The following is a 21438-nucleotide window of genomic DNA, read 5'->3' on the forward strand; positions in this document are numbered from 1 at the left end:
CAGACGTGATCGTATAAGAAATGAAGACATACGTGCAAGGTGCGGTATTGGAAGGACCTTAGACAGACTTGAAACGAAACAGTTATCGTGGTTCGGACATATGACGAGAATGGGTGAAGGTAGAACTGTAAAGAGGGTATGGAAAGCGGCATCCGACAACAGACGAAGAAGAGGCAGGCCAGCAAGAACGTGGAACGCAGATATTGGAAAGGCTTGCGTAAAAAGGAATATTGGGTGGAGAGAAGTAGAAAGACTAGCTACTGATCGAAAGGCATGGAGACGTTTGATTTCTCCACTTACCTCGACACCGTAAGGTACAAGAGGACGGCTTAAGTAAGTAAGTAAGTAGTTTACTCCTATCTGAATATATGGTGGTCCATTTTTCGTTGTAATTTTCCACGGTGGACAGGTTAGATGTAAATTGCAAATATTATTTATTTTATTTATTTATGTATTATGGGAAACCCCCATTAACAGTCACAATAAACAAACAATAAATGGTTTGTAAATAGATTAAAAAAAAAACAAAAATAATAAAAATAATTCAACCTACAACAAAGTTCAAACAACCAAAAATTGATATATCGCTAAGCTTATAATAATTATTATTTTTAAACTAAACTATAGTATTAATTCTATTAAATTGAGCCGTAAATTTTCCCTTAGACAAATCAAATATTTCTAAATGAAGTTCATTAAATATCTCGAATATCTATCAATAGGCAAATTTATAGCATAATTTGTACGATGAAACGGTACATAAAAAGAAGTGTAGTTTTGTCTGCTGTTTCAAGCAACAATCTTAGTTTTAACAAATTCTAACAATGCAGCACTATCAATTTCCCCGTTATAATTATGTGTAAAAAGTTTAATCCAGCACAGGTTCTCCTTTCTGTAAGTGTTTTCAAATTGAGGTATGTCTCCAAGATAGAGTAAATTTGATCACTAATATTAATATATAATTTGAATCTACAAAAACGTAGAAACCTATGCAGGACCTTCTCTAAACTATATTTTTAATTTTAGAATTCCCTCATCTTCTTTTGCTCCAGCATCCATTTGGCTTGCATTTTTAGAAACCACGGAGGCGTAACCAGAAAAATGGTCTGAATAAGGTTATTAAGTTCATATTATTTTTATATTATAACAGTAAGTCAATTGTTTCTTCTGTTTTGTAGACTTAAAAAAAGTATTTGATTGGGCGCCACGTAACAAGATCTGGGAAATATTAAACCATTAAACCGTAAAAATGTGAGACCGAAGCTAATCCAAGCAATAAAAACTAGGTATATACCTAGATTAGATTAGATTTAGAGAGGTGGCTTTCTGGCCTATTCCACTGCGACCTTTTCAGATCTATTGTGGCCCTCTAGTCCTAGATAACGTTCTCTAGCCTGACCCTTTTTAAAAAGTCTAATAGCTTCGAGACTGAACCTTCCATGTAGCTATTTGCCGTTGGATTTTGTTCTACTAATGCAAATAACCGCACATTTGCCACACTGTCACAATGACATAAAATGTGTTCTGCTGTTTCTTCTTCGAGGTGACAGAATCTGCACAGGTCATCATCTGCCAATCCCATCAGCTTTAAGTGCCTATTCAGCTTACAGTGCCCTGTTAGCAGACTGTAACAAAAATAAGAAAACTTCTGTTGGAGTGAAAGTAAAAAGATATACTCCAACAGAAGTAATGAAAAAAAAAGAAAGACTAGGTAACTAAATAGTTGTGGATGAAAAGAAAATATAGTGGGTGTGTGTAAAGAAAGGGTGAAGTGGCTTCTACGTTGAGAAGCCGCAATAGGAAAAATACTACTAAAGTGCAGTAGTACTGAAGAAAGGGGAATTAGAAGGGATAGAAGTAGAAGTGGGAAGAGACAGAGCCAAACTGAATAGAGTTGGCTAGCTATAGATGCAAAAGAGCAACTTGACACTCAAGGATGGATACGGCTCGTTTGCATGCCTGTCGAAGAACAGTAGCTCTATATAGATAGTAATGATGACTAGAAGATGAAATAATAAAATAAGAATAATGTACTGAAAATGAATGGAGATGGATAATTGCTAAAGACGAACAAGATAAATAAATCTAACAAATAATGGGCGCCATGAAAATGATCTTCGATCATTTTCCCAGGTATCTTATACTGCTGTCAAATATTAAATATATCAAACCTGTAATAATGAACATAAAGGAGTAATAAAATAATTGATATACAAAATAAATAAATATTTATTAAAAATAACTGCTAGATCTTTGACAATCTCTGAGTTACATAAAGTGCATATCATGTGACTCTAAAATGACATAAGTCATACAAAAGTTATATCTAAGATAACAACAATAATGTTATCTGTTACAAAATTACAGGTATAAGTACCTCTCACTAACATATAGGGTACAAAATTACATAAGTCTTCTACCAAATGGTTATAGTACGCTTGCTACGTACAACTAAAGGAAACTGACAAAGATGAAAATACTACAAATAAATAGGCCCAAGCCTCACTAAGGGAAAATACAATAATGAAGTACGCAAGTTAAATATACAAGGAATGAAATAGAAATGAAGTTGAGATAAATACCGACGATGACATAAATTAACCGAACAAATGGAATAAAGCAAATAACAATAAAATATTTGGGAAACAAGCTAGAAATATTAAAAAATAAATTTACCCGAATTACATAAACCAATATCAAAGCAATAATAAAGTATTAAAAACCTAATTTTCTCTAGGCTTATTCCTGTGCACAAGAAGTTACCGTAGATACAAAGTTTGGGAACCAAATAATCTAATATACAAATATGTTATAATAAAAACCAAAGTTAAGCTAAATTGAAAAGAAATATTACATTAACCAAATGTCTGAAATATAAACACTATAGTTACTCAAATCCACACAAACTTAAATGTTCCCAAACAAATCCAAATGACTCCTAAAAGTCCGCTACTGCATCCCAAAATGAGCACCTGGACGGTACGAAATGGTACCTCCTGTAGGTCCAGGTGTAGAATGAAAAGGAGCCGGAATGCCCCCAAATAGCTTGTTCCCAAAATTACTACCTATGATGACTTGTGGTTGGAAATTGTCCTACCTCTCCGATGGTACTGGGAGGTCTAAGTTTTCAAGGGAGTGGCATGAGACTCGATGATGTTGTATAGAAAACCCCATTGGAAGAATAATTATTTCTCCCAAATAATCCTCAATGGGTTGAAATGGAATTCACATTTTTCCTTTTTTTAAACTAGGTATTAACCGGTACTTGATCGAAATTTAGTCCCATGCCACTCTGAACAATTCCCAACCAAAAGTGAAAGCTCAGCTGAGTTTCTTTCCGACTGTCACAAGGACGGCCTCAGAACACGAAATACTATTGCTCGATAGGTCGTCAGAAGTCCTTTACGAGAAATTACAGAATTTAAATGAGAGACCGAGGGAAAATAATTATAATAATAATTAAAGAGCTAATTTCGTAACGTGACCGTTACAAGACCTACTATGGCTTTGATTGTTTTCCTCTCTTTGCTTATTAGGTCTGCCGTAAATTTTGGCGAATGATCTGTAATGAACTGTTTCGCCTGTCTTTGACCTGGTGAATTCCTCCACCATTCCAAAGATTTGTGAGCTACCCACTTTCTTGTAGCCGTTCTTGTAACTGCCTTTGCAACGCCGCAGAAGGGTTCCGCTCCAACGAATGGCATTGATGAGCCTTGTTTGGCCATTTCATCTGATTTTTCATTGCCCTTATGACCCTCGTGCCCCGGTACCCAGGCCACCGTAACCTTGCCACGATATCCTAGTTTATTTAGGGCACTCACACAATCCCATACTAGCTTAGATTTGACCTCTACAGAATTTAGTGCCTTAAGCGCTGCCTGACTATCTGTGAAGATGACAACTGAACGAACGTTCTTTGCTGCCTTTCGCAGTGATGGATTGCCGTTATTTCCGCCTGGAAAACTATGACATCCTTTGATAGACTAACCGGGAACTGAATTCCTTGATTTGTCCCTACTATGCCAGCTCCCACACCTTCCGATGTTTTTGAGCCATCAGTGTACCAGGTAGCAACCGCCTGTATGGGTACACCTTCCTTCCAGTCTTCCCTGCCTGGTATATTAATTTTAAACTTATTGCCAAAGCTGTATCTCGTTGCTGTTGCATCGATAGGCTGCCCCATCACAATATCGGCTTTTAGCTCCTCGATTAGCTTTCTATTGTCAGCACCATGCACCTGGCTTATATGTAGCTGACCATGGATTAATTTGTGCATCACTGATCTGGCTTCGCCCTGCACAAAGATATGAAGTGGTGGTAGATTCAGTAGGACTTCCAGCGCTGCTGTAGGAGTGGTTTTTATGGCCCCCGTAATACACAGGCATTCTAGCCTTTGTGTATTACCTAGCAGCCTTATTGCTCCCACTTGCTGCGTCTTTGTCCACCACGTCACCAAGCCGTAGGTTATCATGGGTCTACTAACCCTTGTGTATAACCATAGAGTCATTTTGGGGTTAAGCCCCCAATTCTTACCACACATTCCTCTACATCTGCCCAAGGACATAGTAGCTTTTTGTGTGGTTTTTATGATGTGAGTATTATTCCATGTAAGCCTATGATGAAAATAAACCCCAAGGTATTTTGTTTCTTTGGCAAATGAAATCTCTTTTCCTCCCAGCACCGTTGGTTTTAGGCCTTGTAGTGCTGTCTTTTTGGTGAAGTTGACTATTTGTGTTTTCTGAGCATTAACTATCAGTCTCTCTTGTTTACACCAGTCGTCAACTATATTTAGGGCTGCTTGCATTCTTCCAGACACCACCTGGGCAAAACTGCCCCTGACAATGATTATTATATTGTCCGCTTATCCTAGACAGTAAAAGTCTTCTGTGGACAGATTTTTGAGAAGATGATCTACCAAGGTTGCCCAAAGTAGAGGTGAAAGAACTCCTCCCTGTGAACAGCCTCCACCTACTCTTGCTTTGATGGTTGCTTTACCCAGAGTGGATATTACTATCCTATTCTCCAGGGATGCCCTTATCCATCTGCAAATTACCGCAGGTGCGCCTCGTCTACTCATAGCCCCTATCAAAGAGTTGGTAGTAACATTATTAAATGCCCCTTCAATACCTAAAAAAGCGGCCATTGCTATCTCTTTGTCCTCCATTGACTTTGAGATAAGCCTATTTAGATCATCCAAAGCAGAGTCCGTAGATTTACCAGGTACACACATGTCCAAAAGTTTGGAATACGTACTAAATAATATATCTACGCCTATGGTGTACTGCTGTTGATATTCATTTTAGAGCGTTTTTACATGAAAATGATAAGAACTTTGAATCGTTTTTGTATCATTTTGCCCATTTTGGTTAGATTCAACTGATTAGCGTATTTACACATTATTTCAGTCTGTGTTAAAATTTGAATTGAGCCGTTTAAAAATGTCTAGAAACGTGATATCTCACTTTGACAGATCTAGAGTAATTGCTTTGTTACAACAGGGCTTTAGTCAAAGTGATATCGCGAATATTGTTGATGTTACTCAGAGTGCTGTATCTAAAATTAAAAAAAAAATCCAAGAGACAAATGACGTCAAGGATCGTCCCAGAAGTGGTAGAAGTCGATTGTACAACAGCAGCACAAGATCGGCAGATAACATTGATAGCTCGAAGAAATCGTCTGGAATCCACAAGTGGTATATCCAGAGAAATTTTTAGGCTGCAAAGACTGAATATTTCACGGCAAACAATAACACGCCGACTAAATGCGGTAAATTTGTATCGTAGAAGGCCCTTACATATTCCTAAACTAACCTACCAACACAAAATAGTAAGGTTGCAATGGGCTACATAAATGGTGCAGCATGGTCCTAACTGGAATAACGTGATGTTCTCTGATGAGTCAAAAATTGGCTTGGTATCTGATTCGCGAAGAACACTGGTTTGGAGGGCCCAGGACGACAAGCTTGACTAGAAACAGCCCAGCCGCGTGTCCCGTTTGAAGGTAGCAGTATTATGGTTTGGAGTGGTATTATGAGTGGTACACGGACGCCACTGCTGGTTCTGGAGAGAAGTGTCACTGGTGCTGTGTACATCGAGGAAGCTTTAAATCCTGTCGTACGTCTATTCCGAGGAGCAGTAGGTGATGAATTTTTGTTTATGCATGACAACGCACCTCCTCATCGAACAGCAGCAGCACACAATTTTCTGGAAGAAGAAGGAATATCTACATTACAGTGGCCCTCGAATTCCCCCGATATGAACGTTAGTGAACATGCTTGGAACATTCTCAAAACACGCATCAAAAAGCGAAACAATCCCCCTATTACACTTCGCGAACTAAAAGATGCTGCTCGTGAAGAATGGGAGAGAATTCCGCAAGTCCAGCTCGACCAGTTAATCGGCAGCATGCCAAATCGCCTACAGGCATGCATACAGACCAATGGAGGAAATACGAATTATTAGTTTTATTGAAAATTATTTTTTTTTCTTTACTAATTTATTTTTAAATGTAAGTTGTACTTTCTAAGTTTTTCACTCCAAGCGAATAAATATTTTTTTTGCATATCGTTTATCTGGTTTTGAGATTTATTTAGTATTGTTAAGAATTGAAACAAAATGGTGTTTAACTATTCAGAAAAGTTTATATATAAAAATCAATAAAAAGATGAAATATTCCAATATTCCAAACTTTTGGACATATGTGTATATACCTATAACTGAATCGCTTATTTATGAAAGGATATAAGTCACTATTTTAGGTAAATTGAGATTATGACAAAAATTTGTTTTCAATACTTATATCTAACGTTTAGTCATAAAAGAATATAAGTCTTCAGTACTGTTGATAGGTAGGCAGTGAACATAATGTTCCATTTATTTATGAAAAGATATAAGTCATTGACTTAATTCGTTTCATAAATTTGCCAAACGCAAACTCAATCGCATGGATAGGCTGTATACACCAATGGAATTTTTTGAAGCAATCTGTAGTTCTGCAAAGAGGCAGAAATTTACTCTACAAATGGTCAGAACTAATGACATTTTCGATTTTAAAAATTGTTGGTCCAAATATTACAAAAAAACGTGCCATTTTGTTGAAACTTCCGCTACATCTAGGTATTCAACGTTCAAAATTGGAGTCATTCTCCGTTTTTAGCTTTGTGGAGTTCCGCTACAATCACAATACAAAAAAGGACTTGTTGAATCATTGAAGTTTATCGATGGAGCACTAACCAGTTCCTTTGTTCTAAAAAGTCATAACAACGAAAATGTTCAACTTCCAAAGGAGTTCCTTTGGAGCTTATCCTATGGAAAAAATTCCAATTAGCATAAAAATCATTGATATTAAAAAGATTACTAGGTATCTTACTGAAAATAATTATCAAGAATTTTATGAGGAAATAATTGGTTGGCCAACCACTGAAGTGAAAAGTACTGAAAGTATAAGTATCTTATAAAAAGCTGCTGTTAATTTTTATTTTTTTAGTTTAAAACATTTCGTGTGTTAATAACTGGTAATAAAGTTGGCCAATTAACGTTTTTTTGTTAATTTCGACAAATACAACCAGAAATAATAGTTTAGACATTTTTTTAAATTAATTTGTGAAAAGATATAAGTCGGACGAATAAAATATTGAATAAAATATCTATTATATAGGACTGATACATAATATAATATGTATTATACTTGTGGTGTTTGCAATATAATGCCATATAATAATCCCTTAGGGATTAATAATGCGGGATTAATAGCTATTAATCCCTCTGGCACAACAATCACAAAATTCACCACGGTAACAAAATAATCAACCTCAAAAAGTGTCACTGTCAAACGAATAGTATATTTGACAGTTTGTGTTGAGATGGACGAAAATGAAGAATCTTTTAATTGTACACCACCAGAAATTGTAGAACTAGCTACAGCAACAGCATCTACCTTAATACCTTATGTAAATATTTGTATTAAAAACTCTACTAAAGATAATGATGATTCTCAACCAATTCAGTTTCTTAATTGTACTACAGTCGAACCCGCTTATTGGAATAGCCTTCGTGCCAAGCAAAAGTATTCCTATAACAGGGATATTCTAATAACCGATCATATGTGGCTAGTAAAAACGTTTTGGGACCTCAAATTTCTATTCCATATACCGGGATATTCCTTTAAGAGGTATTCTAATAAGCGGGTTCGACTGTATTACTAATTTTAATGTTTTTAACAAATAAAGTTGTTCATTAAAAATCTTAAATTAATTAATTTGTCGTAGATAAAGTAGAGTATACTACTCGCAATAATGGCTCCCATTCCCTCGGAATGTTACTCCCTCGCCGCTAACGCGGCTCGGTTCGTAAATATTCCTCGGGAATAATAGCCATCATTATTGACTCGTGGTATAATCTACTATTAATGAAAAAAAAAAATCAATATACATACAATATACTTATAATAAAATAATTTATATTCCAGGAAAAATCACAAATTTTTTATTAGTGCAGTCACTGAAGGTGAATATGAGCTATTACCTCCGATTTCGTTGAACCTCCATCGATTTGCACGAAAATTGGTGAGTGGTTAGAGGATATCTCAAGGAACAAATGTGACATGGTGCCAACTTGGGCTTTTACCCTGGGGGTGGATGCCACCCCTCCTCGGGGGTGAAAATTATTTTATAAAAAATAACCCCACAATTCGATAGAGCGACAAATTATAAGCAAAATTTGTAATATAAAGTTATTAAAATAAATCAAAACTTTTTGAGTTATTAAAGATCAAAGATTTTAATTTTTCGTGAGAAAAATGCATGTTTTTAACCGACTTTTTTATAAATAACTCAAAAACTATAAGTTTTTACAAAAAAGTTATTATTTTCAAAATTGAGGCTAATAAAATATCAAATAAATTTCTTACTAGAAAAGCCTTTCAATGTTAACTGGAAGTGAGTTATAGGTAATTGAATGTATATTTCTTTCGTCGAGTACCCAAATCTAAGTATTCAAGCTTAAATACCGGGAAACTGATGCATTTTATAACATAAACTTATTAAACATTTGTCAAAGCTCATTGAAATATCTATCAAATAAGTGCTCGAACGAGTTGATGGCATTAAAGTTTATGTACCAAAAATGTTTCAAAATGTATCTTTTAAAAAATTTTCTAAAAACTGTTATTGTTTTTTTGTAAATATTTCCGTTAAATTTTAAAGTAGCAAGTTCATCTAATAACTGATTAAAATTTTATTTCAAGAGCTATTAAAAAACGTCAAAATAGTCATTTATACCTCTTACTTTTTTAAAAATAAAAGGTTAAATGGCCCCGGTTACATGGTTCTCGCAGCAAAATTGAAATTTTAAACGTTTCTATCTCGGTTATTTTTTACTCTACGAAAATAGTAAAATGGGTAAAGTATTTATTATAGAAAAACTAAAATTTAGTTATTTATCATTTTTACGCATATTGAGTATTTTTGGAGTTATTATCAAAAGAAAATGAAAAGTACGATAATTCTAAAAATTCTGATTTTTATAAATTATACCTTTTTTTCAAAAATATGCATTCTAAACCGGTCAAATTTGTTGAAATATTTAATTATGATAACATAAAGAAATTCTTGTGAGGATTACTACAAATTTTAATTTTTGCGGAAATGGCGTATGTTTAGTTTTTGACTTTCTCCTAAAAAAATCGAAAGGGTTCTCTTATTTTCATCATGACTTGCTTAATTTTGATGCTATTAACTTCTACTGAAGCTCATTTGATAGGTATTCCGAAGTACTTTGACAAGTGCTTAACAAGTATATTCTATAAAACGCATCGTTTTCCCGTTATGTAAGCTTGAATACTTAGATTTTAGTACTCGTCGAAAAAAATATACATTCAATTACCCATAACTCACTTTAAAATAACATTAGTTTAATTCTTTAAGTAGGGAGTGTATTAAATTTTTTATTATCTTTAATTTTGGTAATAATAGATTTTTTACAAAAGCTTATAGTTTTTGAGTAATACGTGAAAAACAGCTTTAAAACATGCATTTTTTTAAGAAAAAATAAAATCTTTGATATTTAATAACTCAAAAAGTATGTTCTCAAAAAGTTGATTTATGTTAATAACTGTATGTAACAAATTTTGCTTAGAAGTTGCCCCTCTATCGATTTCTGGTATTATTTTTAATAAAAAAATTTCACCTCCGAGAAGAGGTGGCAACCACCCCCAGGGTAAAAGCGCAAGTTAACATCACGTCACCTTTGTTCCTTGAAGTATCTTCTAACTACTTACCAATTTTCATGAAAATCGATGAAGGTTCAACGAAATCGGAGGTGAAAACCTTCAGTGACTCCACTATATTTGTTTCAAATATAAACACATTTTTTAAATTTTCTTAAAACCTCATTATTGTGACTTATATAATATCTTTTTATTAATATGCGATTCAACTGTACACATAATAATGTAAGAATGAACAACCGCTCATCTCTAGTCCTTTGTTATTCATCACTCTAATGGAAGAAATAAGGTAAACATAACTAGGGTTGGGGTGTATAAACTTCAAGAAATATACGTGTCAGAGTTGATATATGCCGATGATCTGGTAATGGCAGCTAATCTGGAAAGCTCAACGTAGGTGGCGCTCGTGTAGTTGGAGGTCATGTCAACTTACGTCAATACTTCAAATCAATCTATTTCCAAGTAAATATTGCATATTTGTTTCGCTGTGTGAATTAAACTTGAGAAAATAAAATCCTCAATGTTGTGCTGTGCATTTGTGCTCATCGAGAACATCAGGACACAGGTTTCCCAAAGATAATCTGATGAGAAAAAAGTGGATTGTAGCAATAAGAAAGGATAAATATGTGCCGAGAATAAATGCACGTATCTGCAATAAACATTTTGTTGAAACAGATTAAGTATTGCCACCAGATTCGACTGTAAAAAAATAGAATACTTCACTATAAAATTCAGATCAAAATTTATTATAAACGCACGGATTAAGATATGCAATTTTATATACATTCACACTGTTGCCACATCTACAATCGCTTTTTATGGAGTGAACATGTAAAAAAATTTATATTTGAAGTAATAATATAGAAAAATGTGAAATACTAATTAATATTTCTCAAGTTCTCAATATTTTTTAGTGACTAAAATATAACCGGACCAAACCTAACCTAGCGTCATCGAAAATAATATAAAAAAGTTAATAACTGAACATTTTAGTGATATATTATCTTTAAAATATTCTTTAAAATGACTAAAACATAACCTGAGCAAACCTAACCTAATCGAAAATAATATAAATAAGTTAATAACTGAAAATTAAAGTGACCTAGTGCCATTCAAATATTCTTTAGTGACTAACACATAACCTGATCAAACCTAACCCTAATTTTTTCTAATTTCACCTTAAATTTAAGGTCGCCTTTCACGTAGACAAACACCCAAATAATTATACTTAATTAAATTAACACATTCTATATTTCCATAAGGAGTTATAATTTTTTTTAAATAAGACAACATTGCAGAATCAACTGCGCTCACCCCATGCTTAAACCAAATTTACACCAAATGCGCAACTGTCATGGCAGCCATATTTTGAAAATATCACATTTTTAAATAAGATAAACACAAAAATTAATGCTGAGCGCACTTAATTGTGAATTTTAAATTGATAAAAAAAGTAAGGCAGATCGCACATATCATATTATACACAGTTGTCAGACTCGTGTGGGGAGTTAATCAATACCAGATAAATGCCCTCTGAGCTATAGAAATAAAACATTGAGACGATGATTAATATAGTTTATCATTCGATAAGTGTTTCCTTTTTCCAGTAACTCTCGCATCCCTTCTCAATTCGTTTTTCAACGCACAAACAGTCTCCAAGATCCGTATATTTCGGCCATAATTTATTATTTATTAAATCGTAATCAAAAACACCATATACAAACTTCACGAATAGTCAACACTTTGACCTCCAACTACACTAGCGCCGCCAGGCGGGAGCAACGGCGTACATAGGTGCCATTGCGGCAAAATCAGAAAAAGACTTGCAAGGGAATATAAATGGTGTTTGGAATGAAGCTTTTAAGAAATTTGTAATAAAAATAAATATTGAAAAAATACAAGCTTTAGTAATATCGAAAACTTAGAAAATATAAATGTAAAGCTGAATAATCATTACACAAGTAGTGTATCTGTCTAGAGACACTAGAGAGACCTCAAGTATCTAGGATCAACAATGAACGGGCAGCGAAATGTAAAACCAGAAATAAACAGCAGGGTAATGAGTGCAACGAAATTATACTATAAACTAAATAAAAGTTTTATTAGAAGGAAGGAAGTAAGCCGATGGACAAAAATGAAAGTATTTCAAACTGTGTACGAGCCAGTGCTACTCTACGGATGGTATGGGAAGGACCTTAGATAGACTTGAAACGAAACCGTTATCGTGGTTCGGACATATGGCGAGAATGAGTGAAGGTAGAACTGTAAAGAGAGTATGAAAAGCGGCATCCGACAACAAACCGCGAAGAGGCAGGCCAGCAAGAACATGGAACGCGGATATTGGAAAGGCTTGCGCATAAAGAAATATTGGGTGGAGAGAAGCAGAGAGACTAGCTACTGCCCGAAAGGCAGGGAACATCTAATTACTCCACTTACCTCGACACGGTAAGGTACAAGAGGACGGCTTAAGTAAGTAGTAAGTAGTAATTGTTTTATATTTCATTAGATTGAAAACTTTGACTTATAAAAAAATAATAATTTTATGAAAATGTAATAATAAATCCTAAAATGTCACAAAATAATAATTCTCCAAAAAATATTTTAAAAACCAAGATGTGAGTGTGTAAAATCAGTTTTCAATTTTAGTGCATTCACTCACGGTAATATATTGCAAAACTTACAGATTTTAAATAAACGCTGGCATAACATAAAATTTGACACATACTCCTAGCTAATATGTCAAAGAAAAAAGTGATTTTGTGCCGACGTGTGCTTTTGACCTGGGGTGAGTTTCACCCCTTCTCGGGGTCGAAAAAATATACGTTCAAAATAGGTCCGGAAATGGATAAACTGACTAACTTTAAGCAACTTTTGTTTTATAGAGCTTTTTCACAACTTCAATACTTTTTGAGGTATTGGAGACTGAATATGTTCATTTTTCGAATAAAACTAGGTTTTAGACGGTTTTTCGCCAATAACGAAAAAGTAAGTATTTGATCGAAAAAACATTCCTAGGATTAATATATAGCTTGTAAACAAAGTGAAAAAAATGATGTATGCATGAGATCTCTAGACCGAGCGGAAGCAAAGTTGTAGCTAACGAAAAATAGGTTATTCTTCATCAAATTGCAAATCGAATATTTCAACGTTAAATAACTAAAAATAAAGCATTTTTCAGGGAAAACTTATAACTTTTTTAAAATGTTTAGAAGCAGCTTTATTATTATTATTTTTTAATTTCCTAGCACCAAAAGAAAGCAAGTTACGGTCAAAATAAAGTTGGTCCCTATTTTTTGGTAAAAAAAATCGTAAAAATCAACCTTTAGTGTCCCAAATGAAATAAATAAAAGTTATTTTACTTATATATTGTTTATTTGTCATCTGAAGTTTCAACGGTTCAACGGTTAGTGTAATGTGTGTGTTGAGTAAATGTCTTGTTACTTTATTAAGCCCACTTATTTGTCTTTACAAAGAAACGCTAATAATTGTATCCGAACGTACGCGGTTCCTCCGGTCAGTACCAATCACACAAAGATAGAAACCACTTTCACTTATTTTTTTATTTTGAGTTTTTTTTTCTTTTGACTCTAATGACCTGTTTGCAATAGCAATTAATAGTATAGACAGACACTTCTTAATTTCGTATTAAGTAAATTAGAATATTAATAATATGAATTAATTAGAATATTAATAATATGCATTTTAATAGGTAATTTGTATTAGCTTTAATAGTATTTGTATTAGTATTAATTATTATCAACATATTATAGCTAAAGTGCTAAAGCCACAAAATAAAAAAATCACCTATTTATTTTTAATAAATGATAAATTTTCTACCCCTGATGAGATTTCCTTTCCTACGATTTCGTTTAAAATATTAGATTAAGAGCATTTAATAAAATTATACAGTGATGAGCGCGCTTATAACCGGCAAAGTTGCGCAAAAGATGGAAAACATATTTAAATTGTGAGATAAAAAGAAATAAAAATAGTCGAGATGGGAAATTTAGCAAAAAAACCTATAAATTTACATTCTATTTATTGCTTCCAGTGTTTAGACGTATAAGAGGAGTATGTCCACTAAAACTGTCATTGTCACAGTGGCACTTGCCAATGTCGTCCTATATGTCTAAAGGTGGGAAACAATAAGTACAATGTAAATTTATACGTATTTTGCCGATTATTAGCACGCTCATCACTGTTAGTGGAGGCATTGAAGCACAAAAAAAGGCCTTTCCGTCGACTTTTTAGTCCATTGAAATGTTACATTTAGTGTGCATTTCTTAGAGGAGTAAATTTTATTTTTTTAATGTGTAGGGGGGTTCAGTAGAAGCTTAAGTTCAAGTTTTTGGGGTTGAGGCCCTTGTCCCCCGGCCGCCATCTTGGAAAAAGTGGTGCAAAGGGCTTTCGCGCTGTATCTCGTAAACTAGCTATCCTACAGAAAATTTAATTTCACTTAAAATGAAGTAAATTAAATTTTCTACAATTTTATATTTATTACTTTTTATCGTAAAGTAACCAACAAAAAAGTTATAAACAAAAATAAGAAAAAATTTTGTAAGAAATTTCCTTTTGGAGGTTATAACTTTTTTAACGTTCATTTCACAATAAAATAACATCCTAGCGATTTTGTAGAGGATTTCTCAATAAACAATTTTCACTATAAAGTTGTTTAATTTTATTTAATATCTAGGTTTTACAGCGCTCCAAACTTGACCAGATTCTCAATTTCCGCCGAGCGGCATTAACCGTTATGCCAATCACGAAAATCAAATTTAAGGTGAATGATCAATTTTGGTCTATTTTTATGTTTTCGAGGTCGCTGAATCCGAATATGAAGTTTATTTTTATCTAGAGTTGGTGGAACATGTTAAAAAAATAAATTTTATACAAAAATGCCAAAAATCAATTTTGATGATTTTTCAAATTTACCTCGCTGTATCTTTGGTCGCTGTAAATATTTTCTTTTAAAAATTTTACTGTGTCATCTTTGAAGTATGCAGATAACAATGAAATTTGTCCAAAATGTTTAAACACAAAAAGTTGTGTTTAAACATTTAGTTTATTTTATGTGCTGGAAACTAGTTGTGGACTGTAGAAGATATTTATATTAACATAGGTCGAATCTTTCATTCTTTAATTACGCTACAAGTAACAAATTAGACAAAATACATAATTCTAAAAAATGTCTCTGTCATTAATTAATTAATATTGTTTTGTCATCATATTTCATTCGTTTCATGTTTACTTAAAAAAGTTGAGTGATAAACTTTTTAGTTTATAATTTTAACCAACACAACAATAAAATATAGTCATGAAGAAGTTTTTTGGAAAATTTTAAGTCAAAATATATAATAGGAAAAAAGTTATGTTACTTCATATACAAGCGGCACACCCCAAAAAACGCTTATATCTCGAGATCCTGACCACGGTGTGGTGAATGGCTAATTTTTATCAGACTTTATGATTTTGATATCAAAAATCGTTTTTTGCTCTGCTTAAGAATTTTGCATTTTGCGGTTGCGTCATTCTTCTTCCGAAGCGGCGAATTTGTCCTCAAACAACTTCTTGGGCCTTTTCTATATATGCTTAAAGTTATAAGTTTTATAGTGGGAAGAAAGGTCAAAAACAGATTAATAATAGCATAGGAATGTTAAGATGATAATAAATTGTATGAATAAAAAATATATATAGATAGAAAAGTAAGCCAAACTTTTGTTTTTATTGTATCCCTATGAGCATTCGAGAATCTGGTCAAGTTTGAAGCGCTGTAAAACCTATATAAATAAATAGAATTTAGTGGAAATTGTTCGCTGAAAAACCCTCTACAAAATTGCTATAATGTTATTTTATTTTAAAATGTTAATTTATAGTATAGGTAATTTTTGGTTATATCTTTTTTGTTGGTCACTTGACGATAAAAAGCAATAGAAACAAAATTGTGGAAAATTTAATTTGCTATATTTTATGTTTAATTAGATTTTCCGTAGGGTTGGTAGTTTACGAGATATAGCGCGAAACCCCTTTGCACCCATTTCCAAGATGGCGACCGGGTGACAAAGATGGCGACCCCAAAAACTTGAACTTAAGCTTCTACTGATCTCCTCTATACAATAAATAAATAAAATTCACTCCTCTAAGACATGCAAAGTACGGCCTAAAAAATGTAACATTTTAATGGACTATTTGGCGCAGTAAGACGGATTTTAATGCATTTTGGTGCGTTGTATTCGTGAGAATATCAGGAAATTTTGTGAACTAATGTGTTGAATAAGAAATCTGAAATCACATTTGTGCATAAGAAAAATGCATTTCAAAAGTGCATTATGAAGTAGGCAATTATTATAAATTTGCAACTCGGTAAATTTTCTTCCTCTGGGGTTTTTGGGGTCGCCGAAAACGAATATGAGGTCGGCGAGTGTGTGCAAACTACCTGGTGCCTGCAGCGGGTGTAATAAACGTCTTCCTCTGGAGTATTGCGGTAATTTATCATATAATTGGCTTAAACTCATTAGTCGAGGGTTTTTGGGGTCGCTGAGAATGAATATGATGTCGTCCAGAGTGTGCAAGCTACCTGGTGCCTGCAGCGGGTGTAATAAAGGTTTTTCTCTGGAGTATTGTGGAAATTCATCATATAATTGGCTTAAACTCATTAGTCGGGTTTTTGGGGTCGCTGAAAACAAATATCGCAACGACTAAATTCTAATTTCATAGGATATTATAAAAAATATGATTATTTTGTTCAAGCTCTCCATTTTTTTTTAAACTTGGTGCTTTAAATTATATTGGCAATATTGATACATTCTTGACTAATTTCATGTAGGATTTATTGTCTTTCTCTCTCACACGTTTGTATACACTAATATAATGGTTACACTGTAAGCAAAACAGAGCACGTTTTTTTTTATTATTTTGTTTTCCTGTTATTTAAATAATTTATTATAAAGAAGTGTAAAAAATATTTTTTTTTATTTAAATTAACGTGTCTCAGCAACGCAGGCCATTGACACGGTTACAAAAGTAAGGTTTACAATATGATTAAATTACAAGGATTAAGAAAATTAAGAATTTAAATTAAGAAATTACAATATCAGCAAAATACTAAAAAAAAACATTTATATGGCGTAGTATAACCGAGAGCCTTTGAGAAACATTATCACATTATTAAAGGTACTATTATCACTAAGAGTGGTGGTTTGGTCTTCATCCAGTTTATGTTGTCTTCGGGTGTTCGTGTATAGCTGGTACTCAACTAGTATGTGTTTGACGGTGACACGAATATTGCAGGTATGACACCAAGGAGGATTTCCCTGGCTCATCAGGTAACCATATTTAAGACAGCAATGTCCAATTCTTAGTCTTCTCATGACAACTTTGTCCCTTGCCCTTCTACAAAGTGCTGGTATTTTTAAGGCAGGTATTCTGGGTTGAATATTATGGAGTTTTGAGTTTGTTCCATTTCAGAGGTTTTGCCAGACTCTTAAGCACATTTGGTTTACTGTATGTTGTACCCCTTAATGAAATTATTGACCACGGCTGCCAACTTCTTACGGCTATGTACAATGCCCCGATAAGTTTCAGGAAACCGAATATTCCTGAGCAGTTTAAACTGAGTAATATCCAATCAGTTGAAACTTACCGATACAGAATGTACTTAATGGCTATTGCCAAAAATTAAAAGATTGTCATTGGAAAAATTCTTTCATCTCTTGATGCATTTACCCAGCATTTAGAAAGGGTATATTTACAAACACAAATTTGGCTGCACGGAGAGGACAGTAACATTAACCCAACCTATTGGGGATGGGAATTACAAAACAATGTATTAATTCCAGTTAGAATTACTCAGCCACCTAGTCCTCCAAATATTTTAAATTTAATATTCTGTAATTGTAAGTCAGAATGCGGCAACTCATGCGGGTGCAGGAAGCATGGGTTCGTTTGTAATTTAGCCTTCAAGAATTGTGCAGGCTGATTGCACAAATATTGCATTGGACTCGAGAGAGGAAGACAATAATGAAGAAGAAGATGATAATGATGAAGAAAATGAATTTTAAAGATAAATTACGATAAATTTTGTATACTGAACTTTTTTAACCATAAATATATTATAATAATAAAAATACCACCCTTTTCGATCACTATAGTTACATCGAAGAAAATAGATTACCCCAAAAACCCTCTACCCAGATAGCACAAGTACCTTTTATGGACATCCAATGGACGTACATTTGTGTACATTGGAACGTCCAATGGACGTCCCGCTAAGGTACAATGGACATCCGATGGACGTCCATGAACGTCCAGAGTTCACAAAATTGGACGTCCATAGGACGTCCGCTACAAACGTATAGTGTACGTTGTTGAAGCTTTCAGTGTACATCTGATGTACATTTAATGTACGTCTTATGGACATTTTTGTAGGGCACTTTTCAGAAAGCAATCTAGTGTCCATAATTTTTTGAATACATATATATATATATATATATATATATATATATATATATATATATATATATATATATATATATATATAGTATCGGTTTACAACGTTCTTCGACGTCTTCCGATTTCCAATCTCCATCTCGTTCTGTCATTCCATAGATCGTCCTCGAGTTCTCTGTCCCTGATTTCTCTATCAACTCCTTCTCTCCAACTTCTTCTAGGTCTTCCTGGTCTGCGCCTTCCTCTTGGTTGCCATTCGAATTTTTTGAATACATACATAGCAAAAAGCCTTTACGTATAGGAAATAGTTCCTATAATACTAAACTTATACTTTAAAATATTACACAAAATACCTTTTTTATTTCTCTTTATTATAACTTTATTATGTATACTTTATTATAGGAACTTCATTAATGCATGGCTGCACTTGCACGATAAACAGCAAACACAAAGATATCACAGGATGTATTATATTGTATGTAATAACTTAATAAAGATAACATTCAGATAATGGCGCCCTATGAAGCATGCACATTAAAAGAAGTTTATTTCTGTTCTGTTCTGAGTGTTCTGTTTCCTTCCAAACATTATTTCTTAGAACTTAGATTCAGTACGGTTGTATATTGCAAGCGGGTTTGCCATTCTGTGAATTATCATAAATAAATCCTCCTTCAGTATTCCACAACAATTAACAGCGATAATCCCCTAAAAGTACCTGCCTAATACTACCTTTTACGTTAGTTAAGTTTGGCGGGAAATTTAACAGTTACAAAATGCACATTTAAGATTTAAATTGGTAGTGTCTAATTATTGTAAATTCTATAATTACCGATGCGCGATATAGCTCCGTTATTATGAAAAAGTTTACCATCGTTTTATCATCATCTAATATACAGGGTGTCCCGAAAAGATTGGTCATAAATTATACCACAGATTTTGGGGTCAAAAATAGGTTGATTGAACCTCACTTACCTTTATACAATAGTGCACACAAAAAAAGTTACAGCCCTTTGAAGTTACAAAATAAAAATCGATTTTTTTTTCATACATCGAAAACTCTCAGAGATTTTTGATTGTAAATGGACATGTGGAATTTCTATGGCAGCAACATCTTAAAAAAAATTTAAGTAAAATTTGTACACCCCATAAAAATTTTATGGGGTTTTGTTCCCTTAAACCCCCCAAACTTTTGTGTACGTTCGAATTAAATTATTATTGGGGCACCATTAGTTAAACACATTATTTTTAAAATTATTTAATTTATTTTTAAAACTTTTTTACCTCTTAGTACTTTTTCGATAAGCCAGTGTTTATCGAGATATTTTGAATATTTTTCGAATCCACCACATATTTATATATGGTTAAGTACGATTTGTAGAGACCTGTTAATAATCTGAAAATGTATTTATAATTTACGTTTTTAGGTATATTTTGAAAAGAAGCTACATCTCGATAAAAGGTGACTTATGAAAAAAAGACTAAGAGGCAAAAGTTTTAAAAACACTGTGTTTAACTAATGGTACCACAATAATAGTTTAATTGGAACGTACACAAACATTTGGGGGGTTTAAAGGAACAAAACTCCCATAAAATTTTTAGGTAAATATATTGAAAAAGAAGCCGCATCTTAATAAAAACTGGCATATCGAAAAAATAATAAGAGGCAAAAAAGTTTTAAAAACGTTGTGTTTAACTAATGGTACCACAATAAGGAATTACTTGAAACGTACACAAAAGTTTGGGGGGGTTTAAGGAAACAAAATCCCCATAATTTTTTTATGGGGTGGACAAATTTCACTATAATTTTGTTTTAAGATGTTCCTGCCATAAGAATGATACATGTCAATTTTCAATAAAAAATCTCTAATAGTTTTCGATATATTGAAAAAAATCGATTTTCATTTTGTAACTTCAAAGGGCTCTAACTTTTTTTATGAGCAAATTTGTACTAAGGTAAGTTAGGTTCAGTCGAACTATTTTTGACTCCAGAATGTGTGGTATAATTTATGACCAATATTTTCGGGACACCCTGTATAGGTTTAATTAAAATAATTTTAGTGGTTCGGTGTTTTAATTCGATGATGAAAACATATGTGACTACATTTATTAGAAACTTCTTGTACTTAACTAATAATATTGCTTTGATTAAAACAAGAACCTATATATAATTACTGATAATAATAATCGCGTTTTGTGTAAAATCTCCATGGACCACAAATGGATATCAAATGTACGTTGAAATCGTTGAAATCAAACGTCCAATGGACGTCGCGTAATGGACGTACATAGTACCTCCAGTTTTGGTTCATGGACGTTTGGACTTTAAATGTACGTTATATGGACGTCCATCGGACGTTGTGTGCTATATGGGTAGTAACGAGTTTAAACTAATTATATGATAAATTACTTTTACAGGTACTTTGCACACTCTCGGCGACCTTATATTCATTTTCAGCGACCCCAAAACGCCCGAGTTACAAGTTGGGGCCAATTATTTAACAAATTACCATAATATTCCAGAGGAAGACGTTTATTACACCCGCTGCAGACACCAGGTAGTTTGCACACTCTCGCCGTCCTCATATTCGTTTTCAGTTGAAAATTTATAATAATTGCCTATTTCAAAATGCACTTTTGAAATGAATTTTTCTTATGCACAAATGAAATTTGAGATTTCTTATTCATTACATTAGTTCGCAAAATTTCCTGACATTCTCACGAATCCAACGCACCAATCCGCATTAAAATCCGTCTTACTGCAAAAAAATC

General features: G+C 33.3%; 1 protein-coding gene across 2 annotated transcripts in view; it reads right to left on the reverse strand.

Annotated features, from left to right (window-relative positions):
• Positions 1-21438, reverse strand: part of LOC114337261 (antichymotrypsin-2-like) — a 63706-nt gene that overhangs the window by 36021 nt on the left and 6247 nt on the right. The gene's annotated exons all lie outside the window — the stretch shown is intronic.

Source organism: Diabrotica virgifera, chromosome 2 (genome assembly GCF_917563875.1).
Source record: "Diabrotica virgifera virgifera chromosome 2, PGI_DIABVI_V3a".
NCBI lineage: Eukaryota > Metazoa > Arthropoda > Insecta > Coleoptera > Chrysomelidae > Diabrotica > Diabrotica virgifera.